The sequence below is a fragment of the Lycorma delicatula genome, chromosome 12 (assembly GCF_047948215.1).
Source record: "Lycorma delicatula isolate Av1 chromosome 12, ASM4794821v1, whole genome shotgun sequence".
NCBI classification, from domain to species: Eukaryota; Metazoa; Arthropoda; class Insecta; order Hemiptera; family Fulgoridae; genus Lycorma; species Lycorma delicatula.
Window position 1 is genome coordinate 28,974,725 of NC_134466.1, and position 24,679 is coordinate 28,999,403.

Sequence of the window (24,679 nt, forward strand, 5' to 3'; positions counted from 1 at the left end):
TCCAAAGTCTTACATGAAATGTTCATTTTTCATTTTCACGAGTAACTTGTGGTTACATCCACCGGTTATAAAACTAATGCATAATTGTTTGTGTGATGTAATCTATATAGTTTTGTACATTACTGAAATAAGTTATAAAGATGACAATGAAATGATAATTTATACTTTTACTACAACTTTCATCGATTTTCAAATCAAATCATAAGGACTTTTTATTAATTCTCTCAAACAGACCAACAGGATATTCTGTTTTTAAAACTACAAAAATGGAGGATATTTTAAACTATTTTTAAGATGCTTAAAACATGACCCATTCTATATTGAATTAACGTAAAATTTTAATAAAACTAAAATGAAAATAAAACCTACCATAAGAAGAATAAAAGATCACAATAAATATTGAGAGCGTGAAAAATCAAGTTATTACTTCCAGACTGTATATAAAAAGGACATTATGGATTACAGGTTACAAGAAAACAATTACAACACGATGAAAACATACACACATTTTTTTTAAATCAATTATTTAATTTTAGAGGAAATTTACATCTCATTATTTTCACTTAATTCCTTCTTTCCATTCTTCAGATATATGTACATATTCAAAAAACAATTCAACCACCAAAACACAGTAACAGAAAAATCTAAAAAAAAAACTGATAGTATTAGTTTTTGTAGGTTTTTCTGTTATTATGTTTTGGTAGAGTTGTTTTTTTTTTTTTTTTTAATTTAATTAGAACAGTTGGTCAGTATGTTGATGAATTATTTGAATTTTCAAAAAATTGTAAAAAAAATACTAATATATAATTGTAAAAAAATGTTGTGTGTGTGTGTATATATATATATATATATAGAGAGAGAGAGAGATAGAGAGAGAGGGTGGGAGAAAGGGGGAGGGAGAGAATGTGTGTGGGAGGGGGCGGGTGGTGAGAGAGAAAGGGGAGAGGAGGGTGGGAGAGAGAGTGAGCTCACACATTCTCTTATCTCTCTTTTGATCCATTTTATTAAAGACATGAAATCACTCAACTTTAAATAGTAAATGCAACAAAAATAATAATTCAATCTTTTGTATTATTGTAAAAAAAAACCTTGAAGTAAGAATTCATTAAAAGAAAAAGTGAGGAAACCGGTTTTCAACTACTGATCGGATGAATAGATCACTTACAAACTGTTACGGACATAATGAACCAAAGGGTTATAAACACATAAATATAATGCCTCTTTCCCCTGAAAGTTAAGTCATAATTAAATGTGCTTTTCTAAGGTTAAACTTTATCTTAAAAAAATAATTTATATATATATATATATATATATATATATATATATATATATATAAATAAATAAGTCAAATTAAACAATCAATTATAAGGAAACCATCTTGTAATATAAAGAGCAAAATTATTCGACAAAATTCAATTTCAAGAGCTTTGATATTTATATGGATTTACATAATTTTTATAACATAAATTTTTAGCTCCATAGATCAACTTCCATTCATCTATCATAACTAAAACTAAACAAAACAGCAGTAAATCTTGCACAGATATTAGGCAATTAAATTGTTTATTAATATTATAATCTCTTAAATTTTCACAATACAAGAAAAAAAATAAACTGACGTGTGTTGTCAAAAAAAATATATATATACCAGTTATAGAGGGTGAGGTGAAGGGAAAAAATAAAAACGAGATAAAGGCTAATAGGCGGTACAAATAAAGAATACAATAGAATAGAACATCATATGATTCTATTTCAAAGAATAGGCTACTTCAAAATTTAATAATTATTCAAATTAACAAATGTTAGAAGCCAGAATATTAATTAACAAACCAAAGCAGAACTTTTGCTAACAAGGTTGAGAAAAACCCATGGTAGAGAGTTAGTTAACACAAACCACATGAAAAGTTGTAGTACTGGTTGATTTCAAGCACTGTAAAGTTTAATTTTTGTAACATGAACAGTACTAATACTATGTCTGACACATTTACCTCATCCCTTTTGCATAAATACTCAAAAGCTTGGATTCTATATAAGGAATAACCCACATGTAGCTGTCTTGTCGCTCTCTCTGTGTGTGTGTGTGTGTGTGTGCGCACGCGCACATGTATGAGCAAATTGAAGCAAGAGTTTAACACAATGTTAATAATTCAATTGCTATTTCCAGATAGTTCTGTAAATTTTTTCCTGAAGAAGTTTGAGCCTTTTCTATGTGTAATGGAAATCTGTTTGCAGCAATATACATTTCGGTAGGTTAAAAGCAAAATGAAAATGTTCTTCAGTAATGCACTACTTCCATCCTGAGAAAAAATCCTCTTCACCACAGGTTACAAGGATGCAAATCCCCTTAATCCACTTAAGGCACTCCTTAGTTTGTGATTGTTTAATTTCAAAATCAACATCAATATGGGTATTTTACCTATCACAATTAACTGTCTTTCCAATTAAACTTAATCTTTTTCCCCCAGTAGTACTCCAGATTTTGTCCAGACACTCGCTGAATATAGTTCTTATATAATTATTTCTCTAACCTTGGTCTTTATTACATCATTAGAAGTGAACAGTTCCGTTTATATTACTTGATGGGAAAATAATTCTTAAACAGAACTTATTTGTATTTCTAAAATTAAAAAAAAGATTATGCTAATAAAGTAGAAGAAATTTATAATAACAATATGGCAAGGCAACACTGCAGAATTAATGGAACCCTGCTGTAAACAAATCTCAGTGACATGTACTATGCATTCTGGTGACATCAGTATTGGAGGGGAGGCAGAAATAGGATAACAGGAATAAGATGGAGGATCAAGGATGAGTGTTTGGAGATTGTCAACATGACCTTCTATGCGGTACATAATAATTTGAAATACATGTAAAATGGTAGATTACAATGCACTAAGGTTGGAAAATATGCACTATTTACAATCATGGTTAAATATAGTAATTTTAGCTATTCTATTGTCATAATTTAATAACAAAAAATCTTTTTACAATAATCCAGCAATATCATGTTACCACATCAATATCAACATAAGTGAACAAATAGCCAACACACACACTTGCATGCATGCATGCATGCATGATATACTTCTACTACTAATAAAGTAGTCAATCATAAAATGATTTCCAACATGAAGAAACAACATTAACAGACTACAACATAAAAAATAAAAGGTCAATGAACTTTTATCCTCTATCCAGAGTAGGCTATGCAGTGTATGTGATTGTGCATGCGCGCGCGCGCGCATGCACATATATATATATATATACTACTTTACTTGTGTTGATGTTGCTATTAACTACAACAAACACACCATATTCTTCCAATTCCTATAACTGTTAGCTAACTACATAACTAATCTAACTAGTCTCTGCTGCAAGTAGTTATTTTACTTTCACAAAAGTATTTACTTCAACATCAGCAAACAGCAAAAGACCAGAAATCATTTAACTATCTAAATATTAAATAAATATTCAATTAACACATAACCAATATTATTCAATGTTGCTTGAATGATATGAAAAATATTGTTCCAATGAAAAAAAAACCCTCTAAACAAACAGTAAATTTTATACTTTAACTAGTAAAAAATGAAACCTGAAATATACTCAATCTCCTTGACAGAATAATAGCATTTCTCCCTTTCATCTGAAAGTATTTTCACCAAATCATGTTAATTCTTGACACTGATTAGAGGCTATACCCTGAAATGAAGTAACAGTAATATGGTATCAGGCAGTAATCACTCAAAAGGATAAATAAACCAATAAATAATTCTATTTCCTAATAAGCTTTAAGATAAGTCTATTTTTTCAAGTTCCCTAGGAAAATAATTTTATCCCAAACACAATCAAGCGTAACACATAAGCAAGATTTTTAAATGAAACATCCCCAATTACTTCATTAGTGATTATCAATCACTACCTTATATGTAATAAATCATTAAAAATCCTATTCATTGTACTTTCAAGATGTTAAAGAATTTTTCTTATATGTTAATACATTGAAAATTACATCTTCTGTAAAGGAAAATAATTATCCAACAAGGAGGTCAAAATATATCTTGATAATCCTCAGAAACAAAGAAATCTGTTTGCAGCAAAATACATTTCTAGCGTATTAAACCTATAAAACAATGCAGTTTTTCAATCACGGTTAAATAAAACCCTGCAAGTTTCATTAAGATTGGTTTGGTTATTCTGATGTACAAACAAACATAGTCAAGTGAGTGGAAAGACGCACACACAACACAACATTTTGTATTAGTTAAAAATTGAAATCCCAGTTAATCACACCCGAGTATCTCAATCGTAATAGTACAATGCTTATTCACTTCTTGTATCTTTCTGAGAAGAGTTATTTTTTCTGGTAGTCACATCTCTTATCTTCAATTACCTGTAATAATTGTTTAATTTTTTTAAGTTCCCTCACAGTCCAACAAGACATCCTACTAAAACATAACCAATTTGATTTACACTTCAGATGAACTAACAACCTCTAATTCTTTAATCGCTTAGATTTTGCTGACTAAACTTTTTCACAATTATTCTTAATCCTTAATAACAATTTTCTCCTTTATCTAATATCTTTTCTCCTATACAGTTTTGATGCAATATATGAATGCATCGTTTCGGAACAGAAAAAAGGTACATTAATTTATTTTACATCAGCCCTGTGGCTGAAAGAGATGTAACGTAGATACATAAAAGATACCTATGATAATCACAGTTATTTTTCTCAGTAATGTTTTCTTATACAACCTGTGGCAAACAAGAGTGAATATGTTATCACTTAGAGGGCTGAATTGCCTACATTTTGGTGGCAGACTTGGCACAACATATATATTCAGCGTGAAAAAGGCAACAGTTAACTATTTTATCCTCAATCAAATTCTTTTAACCAACCATAATTAATTAATCGTGTATAGTACGCTTTTTTACCTTCAAAAGGATTATAGCATCTTCAGGAGACTATATATAAACAAACACCTGTTATGTCAAAATATTACTTAAGTTTTTTTCTGGTCTAGCTGCAATATATGGCAGCAAAATATATGAAATTCCATCGGGGTTTTTTTTTTGAACGCGCAATATAGTTAGCAAAATTGCCCCTTGGGAAGTCCTTGTAAACCAATAACATCTACAACATATTACAACTCGATGGGTTTCTGTACTTCATGAAAAATATCCTACAAAACTAAAAAAGAGAGGACTGCTACAAAAACAACAGTGACAAAATCGACATCGATAGATAAAAAACCAATTTGGTTTGTTCACAACGGACTGTCGCTAAACGACTTGAAGATGCTACTGTTTTATACCCAAATAAATTACGTAAAACGTTCACAATATTCTTAAAAATTAAAATAATTTCTTTTTCAAATGAACATGATATTTAACACCTGGAAGAATAGAGAAAACGGGTAAAAATGAAGGATATGATTACTGTTTATTTTCAAATAAGTAAAAGGAAGAGTTTGTTGATAAAACAGGAAATAATTTTATAATAACGAAAAAAATCTTTTTTGAATAGACCGAATAATTATCGTCCAATACGAAATTAGTAGTGGCCTAATACTGATAATAATAATTATATAACAAGTGAATATTGGTTCCATTACATTTCGAACAAAAATTACCATTTGGCAACAACTCTCTACTACATACACAGAACACAGGAACAGAGCACCGAGGCCATTCAATAGGCTCATAATGGAAGGGGAAGAGGCGGAGGAAACCGCTGTGTATTAATGTGTACATGCACGTATCTACGCGTGCCTCCGTCAATGTAAATGAAAAAGAAATAAAACACGAGTTTGGGTATGGCAGAGAAGGGATAAACAATCGTGTTGTGATGAAAGAGGGGGTACTGATGAACAGAGGCCCCGATTGGGGATACCGATGCAGATGGAAAAGATGGAACACTACAATAACAACACGACATACAAGTACAGACGCGCCGACGACGAAATTGTAATACAGCTGCTAGCCGGTTATTTCATATCCAGGTTAAAAACTAATTATGTCTGTAAACTACACCCACGTACATAAAGATAAGAAAATTAGTATATTTATACTTCTACCATTTACAACTCGGGCGATATCATCTTAAAAAGGTAAGAATTATAAACCCTAGAGCAAAGCAGAAATGTTCCAAATGATATTGTTGCATAACAAAACTATTTTATCATTAATCTTTGTTACTACACAAAATTAAATTAGTTAGTTACCAAATTATGATTTCTATTTTTTTTTATTTCTTGCAAAAAAAAAACGGTATGGACTGACTACATTAAACATCACCACGGCTTGGATGCCGGGGAAGGGGAGTTAAATGCATTATTTCTAAATATACAAGTAAAAAAATGCAGACTAACAAAACCTAGTCGTACATCGAAAAATATGGTCGATATCACTGTTGGATATACACAAGGCAAATGAAGGACCTCCAACATATCACTTTATACGAGAATATTTTATTTTTTATTAAAAACAGTAAACTAGGCCCTAAGTCCCGTACAAAACGAAATATGTGATCACGATTCTTATAGTTACAAACGAATACACCAACATGTAACGCCTTGTGAATTTATTACAAATCATATACCATCGTAATCTATTGTAACAAACACAAGTTTTAGAAAATCAAAATATGACAAGAATAAAGCTTTTATTGAAATTTCTTACAACAAGCATCATCAGATCTAAGATACCAAATTACATAAAGTAGTAGTTGGCTCTACAAGCCTGGCCGACATAATATATTACTATTGCAAAAGGAAAAATCATCATAAAACCATTTATTATTATTTCTGGTAAGTTTTTCGCATCTAAAATGACAAACCTTGTTCGTCATTTTAGCAATGTTTGGTAACATTGCCAAGAAAATAGATAAAATCTATTACAATGGTTAAAAACATCTCAGCTTTTTTTTTTTAAGACTGACCGTCAGACGAAAACGTTTTAAGTATTGGTTCAGAGTCGTCCAGGATACATTTCAAAACAAAATATTCAGTTAAATACTAACTAAAGAAAAGAAAATTTTAAAAATTACAAAGGTTATAATCTTCAATAACTTGAAAAGAAAACGAAAGTATTATTAATATTCAAAATAAAGTTTTAATGGTAAGTGAGAATAACATAAAAACAAGGCGAGACACAAATGTTATACATTATTAACACGTACTGCAAAAAACGTTTGGTTTTCTTTCGTAAAGAAAACATTTTAAAGAGAAAAAAAGAACGCCATTGAATGCTTAAAATTCCGAATTTCTTATTTAAAGAAAAAAAAACTTAAGAGGCAAAAACAATAACAATGATAGAAGAAGTAACAGCATGAGTAGAAGAAAAGAGGTTTGGAACATTAATCAATAATATAACAAACGGTGTAATAAAATAATAATAAAACATGCAGCGAGTGGAAATACGCACGCAGTACCATTATAAAACCATCTTAGTCAGTCAAGTAACCGGTGGCGGGAATAGGGATGAAGGAGAAGACATGCCCTTTCGATTGTCCACAACTACAAGCATAACAACACGGGACATAGTGCCACACTCGTTGTAGGCCGAAGCGGACGGCAACAACACCACCGTCGCCACCGACAACCGATCCCGACGCCGTTCACTGTTGCTGCTGCTGAAAATCTGAGATGCCGCGGAACTCCGCAGAGAGGCGCGACAAACGCACACAAGAAAAGATATACACACGCGAACGTGTACGGATGGGAAGATGGCACATATATATATATATATATATAGACAGAGGGGTAGACCTTTGGTATAGTACAAAACTATGCTGGCTAAATTGATGAAAAAAACAAGTCCACAGCAACAAGCAGACGCAGGCAACATCGCATCGGTTAGCGTTTTCACGAAGTGGCAACACGGTTGCAGTCTGTTGCCCCGCCTCCCACCATTGCAAACATAGAATGAGTGAGGGAGTATGTACCATTAAACTTATGCGCGCGCAGCGACCTCTCTCACTGGGGCACACCGAACCGCGCTCGTATTTATTCCTCTCCTGCTTATACGCTAGCAATACGCGATTGTAACCATAAAATCATTAAATTAACAAATTCATACAAATGCAACCATGTAATAAGAGACGCTAAAGTGTGTCTGGAATGAAGTTATTGCATATTATTAAAAAAGAAAAGATTACCGACAAACACTTTCTGAAAATTCAACCGTAAAAATGTGTTATTAATTTATATTACAATACGTAATTAAAATCTATGCGATTTATTCTACAGATATTCATATTATTCGAGTAACAGTTATAGTTATGTACTATTTGTGATAATTATATTAAAAATGAAATAAAATATAATTAAATTCCTGAACTCTAGGTTAATTGCGCGCGCGCACAAACACAATTATATCTACATAATTCTGTAATACATATATTACAGACAACATCTACAAATAATTATAAAAATGATTTGACTACGGGTAATACTAGTTTTACTTCTTTTTTGTTTGCGTTCAGAGGCACCGTTTCCAAACCATAAGCCTGAAAATGGATAAATTACGACCGGTAATTGAATTTCTAAGTCTGAATGTAAAAGAGTAGTTTTGGAATATAACAATATAAAAATTTAAAACATATTCTTAAAGAGATTAAAATTGGTAAATAAAGAATGATAAAAAATTTTCTGTACGAGACTTATTAAAATCAAATTTTAGAAATCAAACCAAATTTTTAAACTAGAATTCACTATTTTTTTAGTAATTATTTTCGCATTAATTTTTTTTTTTACGGAACAAAAAACAGAGAAATAATATATTTACAGAATATACTAAGCTGCATACTACCGTAAAATTAATAACAGCCTAAAACGTTGTAGAATTAAACAAAACATCCTTTTTAACATATTTCTTGTGGTTTTTAACTTATTCTTCAAACAACTTGGTACATTGAACTTGATCCACATTTTACAATAAAGTTAAAGTGTCATATAACATTTATTTAGTATTGCTAGATATATATATATATATATATATATTTAGTGAATCTCCCCGCCGGTTAATACAGTAAGCGTGCACGGTGATTTTGAACAAAAAAAAGCCCGCGCTTTTATTTGACACCAATATTACGAAACCGCACTTCTAACCCGAATTAATGATTGTTATAGATGACTCGAACAAACAATTTTAGTACGATATGGAGCAAGAAATTCATATTTGTTTCTCTAACATAAAACAACAATGAAATTCTTCGGGCTTATTTACGATTCCTTGATAATAGTTTTTGATTCATTAAAATTTAATGTATACCTCAATTGGGATTTCCTTAAATTTTCAAATTCTTCCTTAAATTCAAGCCAAAAGTTAATTTATGATCCGAACATTGCATAATAAAATGTTAGTAAGTTAAATCTGACTTAAGAGCGATCTGAAATTCGCCACCACGAACGGGCCCAGAAGCTCCTTTTGGAAGGGCCCCCGATCCCTGTTTAAGAAAGACAAACTCCCTTAGAAATTTTTTTTGAAATTTCTGAGAGGGCTATGATACCCTCCTTCAAAACATTCATTTTGTAATATTATCTGGACAGTGAAAATAATTAATTAGATGAAGTGGAATTTGAATCTTAGTCCCAAATTGTATTTTGATATACAAACAAATCAAGCGATAACATTTTAAAAATTAACAAGAGAAAGCACTAGGGATGCAATCGATTCATTTTGGTTAAAACATTACTCAAATTATTTTTTTAAATATCGATACGTAGAAAATTTGAGGTCAATCTTTAACTAAATAAGCAAGAACGTGTATACACTAGGAATCCTACATACGGCACTTAAAATGTAAATCACTAGGACGAATGGAACTTATGAAGGGTTTTTTTTTAATAATGCCACGTAATTTTTTTTTAACGGGATGAGTTTTCAACATTCAATCCCTCATTACTCGATAAAAAAAAGTAAAAAGGATTCCGTCTAAAATACATACAACCGACCAGCTAGTATGATGTATTTACAGTCCTGGTTATCCAATCAATTAGTCGCTTAAATTGTCCCAGAATTCTACTGTGAATCTTTTCTCCTGCAATCCATCACATCAGGATAATTGTTATAAAATGTAATTCAACAGAAATCTAGTACTCGCAGACAGTGATAAAATAAATATTAAAATCAACAAAGGATAAAGCTAAATGTTAAGAAAATTACATCGTTTACGTTTTATTAACAATGAAAATAAATTATAATACGCGTAATTTGTATGTTAATAAGATGGCAACGAAGTCTTACCGATTTTGAAAAATTATTATTAACACGTTCATCACAAACTGAATAATAAATGTTATAATTAAATCATTTTCTGTTTTCCAGTGCTGTTGTATGCATTTATTTGAAAATGCACATTACTACAGAGAGTTAAAAAAAAGGAATCCCCCGAAGGTAAAGCCGACATCAAAGATTATATTTACAAATATACCCCCCTAAGCAGAGTACTAAATATAATATATATATATATTTAATAAAAGAATGTACGTAAAAATAAATTAATAAAATCATCCGGGACACTTCCAAGGTCTAGGATTAAACACTCCTCTTCAATTAATAAACAGAAATGTGTTGCTAGGAAGGGGTGAAGAGGAGTTCAAAAATTACATAGCACAGAAAAGAAACAGAAGACAAATGAAGACAGGAAAACAACCCACAAGTTGTCATAGCAACCCATCAGTAATGACGTCACAACTATTTTATACAAGTACTGCCAACAAAGCTACGCGAAAATTCCCTAACAATCACAGCATACACTAAAAGATTAAAAATAAATTTATTTTATGAAAATAGAATAACAAAAACAATTACTTCCAATATTGTACGGTTCAAAAATTTATTTTTAAAATAAAACATGTCCAACTAAATTAAATTGTCACAAAAAATAAAATCTACCGTCGGAAATAAATTTTTTATTTGTATAAATACTAAGTACATGAAAACTCAATGATTCATCCATTACTGGGCTTTGTGAATGACAAAAACCAAACAGTTATCCCAATAACTATTATTTTTAATTTTGCGAATAAACTAAAAACAAATAAAAGATAATAAATAAGTTTTATTAACAAACACGCAGATTTAAACGATTAAAGAATAAAGAATTTACATATTAAAAGGCGGCTATCAATAAACAAAAAATCAGGGAAATGAAAGTGTTTAAAAAACTATTATATTTGAATTTGGTATATACGAGCACAAATGTGGAGAAATTAAATTAATTTGGTCAGGTTTTTTATTAATTAAATATAAACTACAAATAAATCAATACATCTTTAACCAATAGTACTAGTTGTACATGTGTTATTATATTTATAGTATTATGAAAAACAAAATTAGTTACATAGCTTAGTTTCTCTTAACAGTAGGAAAACATCAACATATCTGCTACCAAACATTCTATACGCAGGAAGGTTAAATTTCTGTGATATACAACTAGTATTTTGGAAAGCTAGTCGATTTTTAAACCATTATTAAAGAAAAAAACCAGTACAAGCAACGGAAAACTTTCGCAGTTTGTATATAATTTTTTCCATCAAGATGAGTATCACATGGCAGATAAAAAATAAACACAAAGCGAACAATTTAAATCTGATTATAAATAAAATATAAAAAGCAAAAATAGAACGGAGTAAAATAAACAGGGAGGGAACTGCGTGAACGAACGAACATGAAGAAAGAAACGAAAGAAACGATGACAGCGAAGATAGATAGGAAAAACAAGATAGAAAGACCAATAAATAAATTTCCCCAACGACTGGCAAGACTGGTATAAGGATAGAATGCAACAGGATCGATTTTCCACCCCTAAACTGTGTAGAGAGCGAACCGAAGTCGATATAGCTCTCAACTCAAACACAGAACACAGCCGACCAGCACAATAAAGGCAGCAGCTTGCCGTTGCCGCCATCCCTACTTTAATGTTAATAACCTAGTCATCAATTCAACAACTATCTACCTATGCAATAGTTTGTGATGTAGGCTTTCAATTCACTTAATACGGCACAAAACAAGACTCGGATTGACATTCGACAGTCAGGAAAACCGATCAATCTTAATTCAATACCGCCCATGTAAATATAATATAAGTAGTAAACATGATGAAAATTCAACACATACAAAACGTAATTTTCTATATATTTATTATTCAAAATACTGAAAATGCCAAGCAGAAGAGCAGAAAAGAGTAGTCTGTAAAATCCTTACTGTATACTTTTCCAATAAATTATACAGAAAGAAATTAAAAAATAAGAACTAGTATCTGCACCAAATAAAAAAAAACCAATAACAAAATATTGTATGGCAGATAATTTCAATATTAAATATATTTTTCCTAAAACAATTTACATTAAAAAAAGTAAAATTGATAACTGTTCAAGGTTCCCCCAAGATACAAAACACGCAGAATCAGATTCATAATGTTAACATATTTTTACAAATATAAGAACAAACTGTTAATTATAAGAAAAGTTTAGTTTCAGAAATAGTACATAAAAATATTTCACTTAAAATGCCTGTAATACAAAGCATTAAGAACTGAATATTATTTATAAAAGTTGTAATTACCATGACAAGACAAATATATATTAGGAAAAAATTTGAATCTTAAATGGACTATTTGTAAGACCATCAGATAAGAAACATGAATACATCAACATGGCTCCATGAACCACTAAACTACAAATATAAACGGGCACAGTCAACTTACAAGTCCCCAGATCCTTAACAATAATTCAACGGGCATCTAAGTAAAACACATAAAGACCGCAGAGAAATGAGAATTAAGAATACAGAAAAAAGATAGGATGATGTATAATTAATCCACGGAAGGACTGCAAAATGTTACAAACAAACCCAGCCACCAACAACCTCTGTGTAGTGGAGATGTACATACTGTTTGCAATTATTCAGGAAATTGGGGGGTGACTATCTAGGAATTAAAGCACAATACATTACTGAATTAAAATGTTGTATAGACTAGCACATATTTAGGGAATAATAAATTTATTCTATCTCCTCCAAATGTCATCAGTGAAAAAACTCATGCTTGGCTAAGGAAACCGGATAGAACCATAATCATCTACCGATGCCAAAATGTGAAATCTCTACTGAAGAATTTGAAAAACATCAAGTTCTAGCCCAACATTCCTGTTAATTCAATCAGTAGTAATGTAATATTTATAACGTATAGTGTCTTCAAAAACACAAACATTCAATATCACACCAACCAAATTTTTATAAAATACTCTTAAAATAAAATTTTGTTACACACTTAAACGATATTTTTCAATAGAATTTCAAATTAAAAATAAGGGTGAATTTTAAATTCTAAAAACAAAGTTAGGAGGTGTAAGTTACTTTTCAGCCACCCAGTACAAACACTCACTCACTTGCTCTCTCTCTGCGTCAGGTAGCTGAAAAGTAACTTACACCTAATATTTTTTTTTTTACAATGAGGATTATTAAACAAGGGTTTGCAGCATTCTTCCTTGTACCAAGGAGCTACTTCAATGTACGTCTATTTCACTCTAATATTTGGGCGATGGTATGTGGGGGGGACAACTAAAAAATTTCAAATGGGACTAATGGTAATTTTAAAGAGCTCAATGAGACGAGAAAAATGATACAATTAAAACTAAATTCTGATCACCCAATCCAAAATAGGGGCCAACATGTTTGATAGCTAAAACTACATTTGTATGCTCCACTAATATTTTTATTTCCTGATTCACTTGTTAGAAATCTTCTCTAATAAAAGGGCTAACTCAGTAAGCCCGATTTATAGTATTAGCCCTTCAGGAAGGGGGCTCAAAAATTTTAAATTGACATATGATCATATGATACAATGTGTGTGTTGTGTGAAAGAGAGTGTGGCAATGCTTTGTAATGTTGGAAAAAGCAAAATTTAATTTACTGGAAAACCCAGCAGTTTCATTTTAACAAATTGTTCTCAAATACATACATTCAGTTATAAAAATAATCATACAGTTAGTTACAAATCTTTATTCATAAATGGAAAAAAAGTTTTACTTAGAAGTAAAAAAAGTATAGTAATAAAACCCCAAATACCAACATGATTAAAAGAAGTAAACATAGAGTAATAAAATCAAAATAGTAAGTCAATTTAAATACCTTGGAGAAATAATAATAAACAACCTAATGTAAACCTCAATCCAAATAAGAAAAAACTAACTAGCTAAAGCTCAAAAATTAACATGATACACTCACAAAAAAAATTCCTATCAATAAATGCAAAAACACGACGCGCTACAACACAGTTATAAAAACCAGAAAACACATAAGCAGCAGAAACACCCTTCCACCTGAATGAACAATCAAAGACAGACAGACATTTGTCTGTCAAAGACAAATCAAAAGAGGAATTGTAAAAACATGCATCAATAAAAAGTACCAGAAAGACAGGCAGTAGTGAATTGTGTCCAACAAAGTCATGTACAAAGAGTTAGAACCAACCACTAACATCATGCATGAGGAGACTAGGATTCTATGGACATATGATGAGGATGCAAGATACAAGACTTCTGAAACAGCTAGTACAGTACAATCTCAACTTGAAAAACACCAAGATAGGATGCAGATCAGAAAAAAATTGCGTTACACCAGAAACACAACAGATAAGATAAAATTAAAAAAGAAAATCAAGAACAAAACACTCGCTTCACACTCACAAGAAAAAACTCGCTACATGAACATTTTCTACACTAGAAAGGGCACAAAGATTGGAACGTATGAAAAATTATTGGAAGGAACGCAAGGCCCAACAGTCCCATCAAAGAGACTTGGATAATTGACTGACTTAAGTGATCATATGCGGTCATAAAAGATGATAATAATAAAAGGATAAATATATCCTTTATGTTATTTTCCAGGGAAAAAAAAGAATACACATTAATATAATCAGAATAAAGTAATTAACAAAATGTGTAGAAAGAAAACAGACAGGCAATAACAAAGAAAAAAAACAAAACCCTATTACATGTGCACATAAACCACAATGAGCTGTGATATTCATTTTTTTCTTCTCTCTCTAATGAAGAAAACAATACAATATGAACAAATAAATAAATGATTATAACAATAAAATATAATGCGAACCTGGTAAAATGTAAACAGCAAATATTAAGACCATATAAATGTGCACGCATGCACACATGCAAATATGTATGTAAAACAAAAATACAAATAGAATCAAGATATGATAAAGTGTGTTGTGTGTGTGTGTGAAGGTTAAACAAGAATGGATCACTATTTAATCCTGCAGCCACTTTAAGAATAACAATCAACTAGATTACATCAAGTAATGATGGTAATGGCACACACTGTAATTTACTACAAATATACAAACACATTTTTTTATCCTAATATTTGCAACATTGTCATTTATATTTTTAATTGCGTTTGACATGACATGACATGAAAATATAACCGTTTCAATTTAATTAATAGTTTAGCTAAAACTAGACTTCATCATAATGAATGCTCAAGAAATATATATTCACTTAATTTTTAAAGTTCATTCACTATGGCCATAAAAGAATACTAACAGTAAACAGAATAGAAAATAATCATTGTTGATGATGCTACTGTGTCAATTTGAGCAATACTGTAATGAACGTCTTATTTTACTACTAAGGACTTGCACATATTGGAACAGATTGATAGAGGAAAAATATTCACTTTAAAAATTAGACACTATATACAAAAGAAAGAACATAATTTTCACAGAAATAATCAAGACAATAGTGGAAAAATCCAAAATTAATAAACAACAATTGAAACTGTTACTTTGTTTTAAGTAGCATTTGTGAAGAGGAGGCATCTTCTCCATTCTCCATACCCTAAAAATTAGATAGTAATTTGAAAAGCAGTAGCAGTATATTAAAGAGAAATGTACAATATAATATGGGTGCCCAACTCTTAAAAAAAATTAATAAACATTCATTCAGACAACTAAAAACTGATCTATTAACTTCTGATTTTGAAATTTGATACATGCATTTATTTAACTGGTATGACACAAAAGACTGTAAGAAAATTATTGTATCGAATAACAAAGTAGAGGAAGATGATCACAAAAGAATCTAGAAGTAAATGTGATAAAAGTATAAAAACCAAACAAAATTAACAATAAAAGTTAACAATAATAATAATGATAACCTTAAGAGTTGATACTGATCACGAGAATTAATAATAAATATTTGAGAAGTTGTGCTATAGAACATACTAAAATAATTAAAATTACATTCCAGACATAAAACTAGATAGCGGCTATCAAACGTGAAAGAATACCCCAAAAAAAGTCACAACATGAAAAATTTAACAATACAATGTGGGATGTTACAATACAAGATATATCCTAAAATGAAATTACGGAAGCCACAGAAATACAACTAAAACTTATATTGGTGATCAAATTGCAAAAAAAGCATAACCAAAGAAAGATATGCTAGACTTTGTATAGGTGAAACTTAAATACAAGAAATAACAGAAAAATTGGAAAGTACAGACTAAAAGAAGGGCAGATACATAAATTATGAAAAGGCAAATGGATGGAAATCTGACAAATGGATAGTGAACAATTTTTCTTATGGTCAATAGGATATGCATGAAGACAAAAGGTATAATTACATGAAATATTAATGCGGTAATATAGGGAAAATGTATACATTAACCCACCCGCATAAATATATGAATCTTTGTCCATCCACAATGATTACTTTCTGCGTATACACACGAGATCATCGCCCATGTACTGTATATTTAACACAGTTGAATTTTTAGGCAACAGATAGCAGCAACTTCAATATTTTTACTATGGAAAATTAATGCTCATTACACAGATACAGATGCGTCATGACAATTACAGATTCTGTTTATGTATGATGTTTAGCATTGCAGAATGTTCTTATAAAATGTTTATTAATTGTAGCTTATTCTCAAATTTATTAAAAAGTGAATGGAAATGATAGATTTGCATATGAAAACAAATAATATTATAGATTTACAATTACAAAAAATTTTAAATAAACACGATCAAGTTAGACAGCAGTGACAAATTTGATTAAAAAAAGGAGGGGAGGATTTCAAGTGATACAGAAAATGTAGGGATAAAACACTGAAATAAATAGATATTATACATAGTTTGGTACTATTTATACATAGTTATTAGTATGATTATTACTTAAAACTTATGAACCTCTGGGTTGATCCCTTCCCTTTTAAAGAAACAGCAGACTGTTGGTGGCATGAAAATTTGTAACATGTGAAAAATGCCATTGCTGACCGAGATGGTTAATCAAATGGCAAAACAGTGGATCACTGGAAATCTTGGATTTAACATCCTGTAAATTATGATATGTTATAGACTTGAAATATAAATTATCTAGTCACATACAATCAACTTGTTCCCGTAGATCACCAAAACTAATAAAAAAATTGTAGAAATGCTGAAAAGCTCATCAATTAGGCTGTTATATAATTATAATAAACAACCAATCTAAAAGCCCAATTGATATATAAATTAACAGCAACAAAACTTCTCACAAACATAAAGAACACTAACTCAGTAATAAATTTTGAAGTAAATTCTTAAATACACAACTGAATATTTACTTTTTAGTGTTTGCAAGGAATAAAGATCCAATTCTACGATAGAATTTAATTAACATGAGCAATTTACTTTAAAATATGCACGGTAATAAGAAAAAAATATATAACTGAAACCATTCAATAGTTTGAAGTGACATTTGTAAAAAAAATTAAAATAAATAATTTTATATCCAAACAAATGTATACTAATGATTATTAAAAATAATTACTTGGAAAATTATCAGTTTAAAACAATGCATCATTTTTACAATGACGAAAACAATGAACAATGTAAAAAATATAAACCACTTACAATTACAATCTGAATCTTAAAACAACTTACTATATACTTTTAACAGTGAGCAACCAAACCTGGGGTACTGAAAATCTACATTTTTTTGAATGTCCCCTACACCCACAAAAAATAGGCTATGATGTGGAGTTTCAAGGCGATGAAAAATAAACCATTTTTTTAATTATCTGTGGATGCTGCTGTCTACCAAGAAATTAACCAACAGTTCATAGCTTTACTGCAACAGAACAGCACCACTTGCCATACAACTCACTCAATCATGAAGATGGTATAAGATTTTTTCAATAGAAGTATCATTTTTAAAGGATTATAGCCACCAAAATCCCTTGATCTGACTAGTCCAGACTTCTTTCTGTAAGGTTTCTTAAAAAAAATTGTTTATATGAGCAATCACTGTGCCCTGCAGGAACTGAAGACAAATCCCACCCAGGAAACAGACAGGATACAGCTAACAAGAATAGCCAGAAACATGGTCAAACGTGCTGACAAATGCATAGAAGTGGATGGACATAATTTTCTGTAAATAATTATTCAAGTAATTGCCAATAAATTATTATTTATAAAATTATTATTATTATTTACTAAATTAAGTGATGGGGCCTCTTTTAATTCGAACACCCTGTTTGTGTGCGTGTACATTACAAAAAGAAAATCAATAGTTTATATCTATTAAAAAAAAAATATTTCTTTACAATAGAGTAAACTAACTAGTTAAAAAACCAACTGGCAACAACCACACTAACCCTTAATAATTTGATGCAGATTTCAAAATTTAAGCCATTTAAACAGTATTATTTTTTAATTAACTTTTAATAGTAAAAATAGTTTACAACATTTTCTAATTTTATTTCAAATACAAAATGGCCTAAAAGGTCAAGTTTATAAGTTAAAGCAATTCACAAGAGAATCAAGAAAAATAAGAAACTGACTACAGAGAAATGTAAATCCTAAGGCTGTCTGTAAATTTCCAATATTATTATCTTGTAATTTCACATGTAAATACCTTAAACATCAGAATTATTTCAAACTGTACATCATTATTTATACAGATTTAATACAAGTAATAATGATAGTAAAACCAATAAAAATATATCTTTTTTAACTTTTTCATTTTCAATTTCTTTTCATTTAAACAAATTTTCTGTTATCGGTATTTAAAATAATATTATTACATTTGACCACCAGAACTTCCTTCAAAAAATAAGAATTATTAAAATCTATGCTTTTAGTCATGAGATCCTTATTTTGCTGAACAGAGTTAACACAATGCAATTAATATAATTTTATAAAGAAAGAATTTAGGATTGTTCAATGTTATATGATACAAAGTTTTTTTAATTAAAAAAAATTGTTTTTAAATAACAAAGTAACTGAACCACCACTCAATTTTTCCAGACATACTATTCACATATTATAAGAGGATTGTTAATATGTAATTTATTAGGATTTAATCACTTTATTTTTAAGAAAATATTTTTTTTTTAATTACAATTAAAAGCTAAAATTCTGACCCACACCATAAATCCATTTCTATCAAATAACTTATCATTATCAGCAAAACACTAAATTCTCTCACATTAAATTCCATCTAATCATATTTAGGAATGAACGTGATGTATTCACCAAGAACACACCCCAATAAATTGAAATTAGTATAAAACGGGTAGAGTCTGTTTTAATACCATTAAAACATACCATAGCCAATGGTATAAAATGGGATATGGTCAGAACAAACAGTGTAAATAAAGAAAAATTATCAAAATTTTTTTAAATATAAAAAAAAATAATTTATTTTAAACACACATGTAAAAACCCTTAAGAAGCTACTATTTAGCTCATATTTCAGTAGTGTTGCAGATGAATCTGTTAGTAAAGACAGTCTTAAAGTGGTTGTAAGAACTCTAGTATGTGGCCAAACATTTGATTACTGGTTGAGTTTTTTAGTTCGATTACATAATTTTATTAAATATCTCATCAAACTTAATGTTTTCAGTGTTAGTAAATTTCACTTCATGCTGACTGTATATGGTTGCGTAGTTTTTAGTTCCGGAGAATAAACATCCATCCAGTCTGTTCGATATAATATTCAAGCATCATAGATTCATGGATAGCTACATTTACAAATGTATTTTGTTATATGAATGAACAATTGTACGTAATGAAACCAATAAACATTCTCTTTTCTTAAATAATTGGCAATTTTGTGTAAATAATTATAATATACATTAGAATTATTCATTTTACTGGTAAAATGTGTTTTTGATTTTGTTTTGTATTTTTTGTAATATAAACTGAGTAAGTAGCTATTAACATATCCTAGATATTTCATAATGTTTAGTATTTCATCATTATTGGCTGACAAGGATTGATTAGATGCATTAACAACTAAGTCTATCAGTCGTGAGTTTTCTATATATATACTGAAAATTATGATTGCTGTTTGACAGTGAAATAAACATTGGGATACAATTTATCAATGAAATTGCTGCAATGCTGCATTTGTATAGGAATATGAGTCATCAATATGGTGCTGTACAAAATTTGTGTCAGTGTAAATTGTGTAACACATTTGCACTCCTGAAGAATTGTAGAAATATTTCTGCTGGGAGACTAGAAGCAGGAGATCTGTCATATTATTATTATTTTTTTTTTTTTACTGACTTCAAACATGCTTCTGCATATTTAAAGATGACATGATCTAAACAAAAAAAATGAAAAATTTATTTTTATGTTAATTGTTTTTTTCCTGTAATGGCTTGAGTTAGGATGGTGATTTAAGCTGTTTTACTGCTATAGCTTTTCATGTATCTTTTAAGGACATGACAGCATATAGTTTTTCAAACGATATGAAAACAAATGTGTGGAATTTTAAGTTGTTTTATCTTCTTCAGGTAAGAGTATCTAAAACAGCTGAGTGTGCAAGAAGTAATAAATTTGGGCCAAATATTGTAATTGTTAGACAAGAGCCACAATTATATTCTTTCTCACTCTTGTAGCACACAAAAATTAGAAAAAAATCATACATTATCATGTTTTAGCATCTCTCACACTTTCACAAATCAATACTTTTTAGAAACATTTTGTTTTTTATTACAAAACCTAAAAATGTTAGGGAAAAAATCATAACCCACCCCCAGGAATGAAATCTTAAATAAATAATTTTTTATATATAGAATAGAAAAGAACCACTTAAAAAATTATAAAATTTATAAATAAAAAACAGAATTTATTAAATTAATTTAAAATTCTGCAAATAAAATTGCAGAATATTATTTTATGCAGGCTTAAATTTATAACAAGGAAACATTAAAATGATAAAATTTCAGTAAGTTAAATTTAAAACCTTGTTAAAAAATGAATTATTAAAAAAAACTAAATTACTTACTAAAATGAATTATACGTTAATATTTGGCCATAAGAAAAATTACCACATAAAAAATTTTCATTTTGACTGCAGTTTGACTCCTGTAAAAAATGTTTAATTCCTCCACTAAGAGGTAACAGTTTATTGTAGCAACAAGACCAATAAAAAAAGGAAGTTCATTAGACTTGAGCTGAAGTAAAACAAAAAATAAAGTGGGCCAACCAGCTAGTATATTTTTCAATACCAGATCTCATCTTGAATACTTCTAACCCCTGAAGAAATCTAATACTATAACTCGGAAAGAAATGTACAATATTTTTCCATTCAATATAACTGCATGTCTTTGTATTAATTTTAACCAAAAGTTTGCTATAAAAAGTCCTTTTCCAAGAAGAATAAAATAGCAACTTCCAGAAAAAAATTATCACACCGTTTTATAAATGAGCAAAATCCTCAATTAAGGTCTACCAAAAAATTAAAATATTCAAAAACAATTAGTAAATTGGATTGCAGACTCAGAAAAAACTACAAATTTCAAAAGCATATTTCATTAAGAATAAGTATTATTAAGTAATTAATAATTAATTTCCCTACAGAACAATTTCATACTAGCATTATTATAATAGACTGTTTTAATATCAAAGTAGAAACCGAAAAATTTCTAACAATGCTATGGTACACCTGTCTAGACAGCGTACAAATTTTGAATCTTTTAAAGTATATTTATATGTAAAGATTTAAAAGCTTTAAACTTGCATTTTTAATTTTGTAAGAACTAATGAAATCCTCAAAATGAAGAAATAACAAATTGTACAATTATGTTGAATGATGATGGTTTACAATGATCTAGACCCAAACAATGTAATAAAAAAAACTGGCCTTTTAAAATTATCAATGTTAACTGAATGATAAATACACTTAGCAGAACCCAAAATCATTACGAGTTTCTATGGCACAGTTTGCCAAGTCACATTCCTAAAAAATATAACTCACATCAACAAAATAAAACTGTATTATACTATAGTATTCATGTTTGTATTGTTTATATAGTATTCATATTCATGTTACTTACATGTTAGTATTCAATTTATTTACTTTATTACCAAATTTCTATCTATATAAAACGCACACGAGATTTTGAAATGTTTAAATTTCTTGAAAGTTTTAACTATTTTGAGGCAAAAGGAAAACGTCTCTTCTTAAAGGCAACTCTGCCAACTTTTAAATTTCAACAGCCACAGAGTATAAACCAAATCCATATAACTCTACTTTTCATTCCAATAATACTGCTTTCCTTCTTACAAGTAATTTAAAGAAAAATCTGAAATATTTATTCAAAGTACATTAATATTTACATCCATATTTCAAGTTTCTATCACTAACCTAACACAAGCAACATGAAGGGATCTACCCTTAACCGTGTTTCTTCTTGATATGGGATTACTTAAAAGAAAATCCCTACCCTATTTTTAACCACCATCAAGATAAATATTTTTGCAAATTTAAGATATACAAATATTTTTTTACCACCTTAAAGATGAATGAGGGAAAATACTCTTAACAGTGGTTTACTAATTATGAGGATAAATCTTGCCCTGCAGTTCAGTTCTAACTTTAGACTGGATTGTAGTCTGTAAATGCAGGAACAACCATTACACAAAAGACAGCCACATTATATGCATTAGCTAGGGTTTTTTTTTTTAACTAAACATATATTTCAATCAAAAAATAAAATGAGCAATGAGCAGTGGAATCCCTAAATCTCTAAGATCCAGAGCTTTCGTGCAGAAAGCTACACTGGATAATTTGGAGGTTATGAAATCCCAGATGGGAAACTAATTTTTTGGCAGTCGTGAAGGCAGAGCTGCTATTCTAAGAATGACAACACTCCCAATTGGAGGCTACAACTTAAGTTATTATCAGGGTACTTTACCATTTTTCTGTGATGTAAATAAAACATTGTTGTAATTTTAATTTCCAAACCACTAAATGTTCGAGATATTGTCACAAATCAGCAAGTAATATTTCACATTAAAGGTCTAACTACTTAAAAGTGATAAACTGCACTCTATATAAAAACCACACACAATTCTAGCAACAAAACAACTAAAAAGTTTAAAAGTATGAAGATCTGATTTTGGATGATTGAAATTAATTCCCCCTAAAATTCATTAAAAAAAATTTGTCATCTGCAGTTTAATACCAAAAATAATTTAAACCACACTCTTTTACGAGCTTCTCCCAATCAAGCTGTTTTGGAAATCATATCTAACTCTCATTTTTTTTCTACAGAAGTAAAATTTTTTCAACTATTATACAGAGCGTGCATGGAATCCTGATGCAAAATTTCAATTCACAGACCCACACACTAATGACACTATTTATAAGGCAATAAAAAAAGTATTAAAATATTCTCAAAGATAGATTAATTTATTTTAAGCTGGTGTACTTTGCTACTGATTATAGAATACATGTGCGTGTGCGCATGCAAGATTGTGAACAAACACAGAGTATTTGTTTACTATATACATCAGAAAGTAAAACTTATTTACACAATAGGTTTAGTGAATTGATTTCTATAACTTTACAATACACAGGATTTTAATTATAACTATCATAACAATTATAATAATCAGAATTATTATACATTTACAAATTAGTACAATTCCTCAATTTCATTAAAGATAAACATATTCATGTAACTCTGTAATTAACATTCGTATTAATCAATTAATATCTTACATTAACATTATTTAAAGAGTGACATGCTTCAAACAAAAAACGGAGAATGCAAATGTAATGTTATGTGAAAACTTTAAAAATAAGGCTGATTGATAACAAGTACAAACAAAAACTTAATTAGAATAAATAAATAAAAAGAAAAATCGTATATTGTGCAAAATATAACTCAGACAAATAGGATTAATCAATTTTGCAAATGAAGGAAATCTATCAGAACAAACATACAAATAATTAAAAGATGTAACAAAAAATGTTAAAAAAAAGATTACATGAAACAAAGTAAAAAATGGAGATATGTTCAGTACCCAAATAAGAAATTGTGATGCAAAATAATGAAATCTCACAAAAAACACAAATAAAAAAATTAATGAACGAATTACTAGGTAACCACCATACAATAACATAAACCTATAAAGTAACAGAATAAGTGTTTTTGTTTAGAAATAAAATATTTAATCAATTATAACCATGCAATTAGTATATCATATAACACAGCCTATTAAAACTTTTTCAAATTCAGAATCATTATAGGTGGGTATTACACCAACGCAGAGATTGGTTAAATACATCACATTGTCTGGATGCTATATTAAAATTTAATATTGGAAGTCTATAAAATAAAATTTAATTCTTTGCTATAAAAA

The 24,679-nt window shown here is 29.3% G+C and overlaps 1 protein-coding gene across 4 annotated transcripts in view; it reads right to left on the bottom strand.

Moving 5' to 3' along the window:
• The window catches only part of upSET (SET domain-containing protein upSET), a 91,424-nt gene that overhangs the window by 64,482 nt on the left and 2,263 nt on the right, over positions 1-24,679 (bottom strand). The window contains exon 2 of one of the 4 annotated variants that reach the window (XM_075379282.1): positions 3,607-3,702. The exons of 2 other annotated variants lie outside the window; for them this stretch is intronic. The gene's annotated coding sequence lies outside the window, so the exon portion shown is untranslated. Of the gene's footprint in view, positions 1-3,595; positions 3,703-24,679 lie in introns of all 4 variants that reach the window. One more of the 4 variants, XM_075379280.1, reaches the window with a different exon arrangement.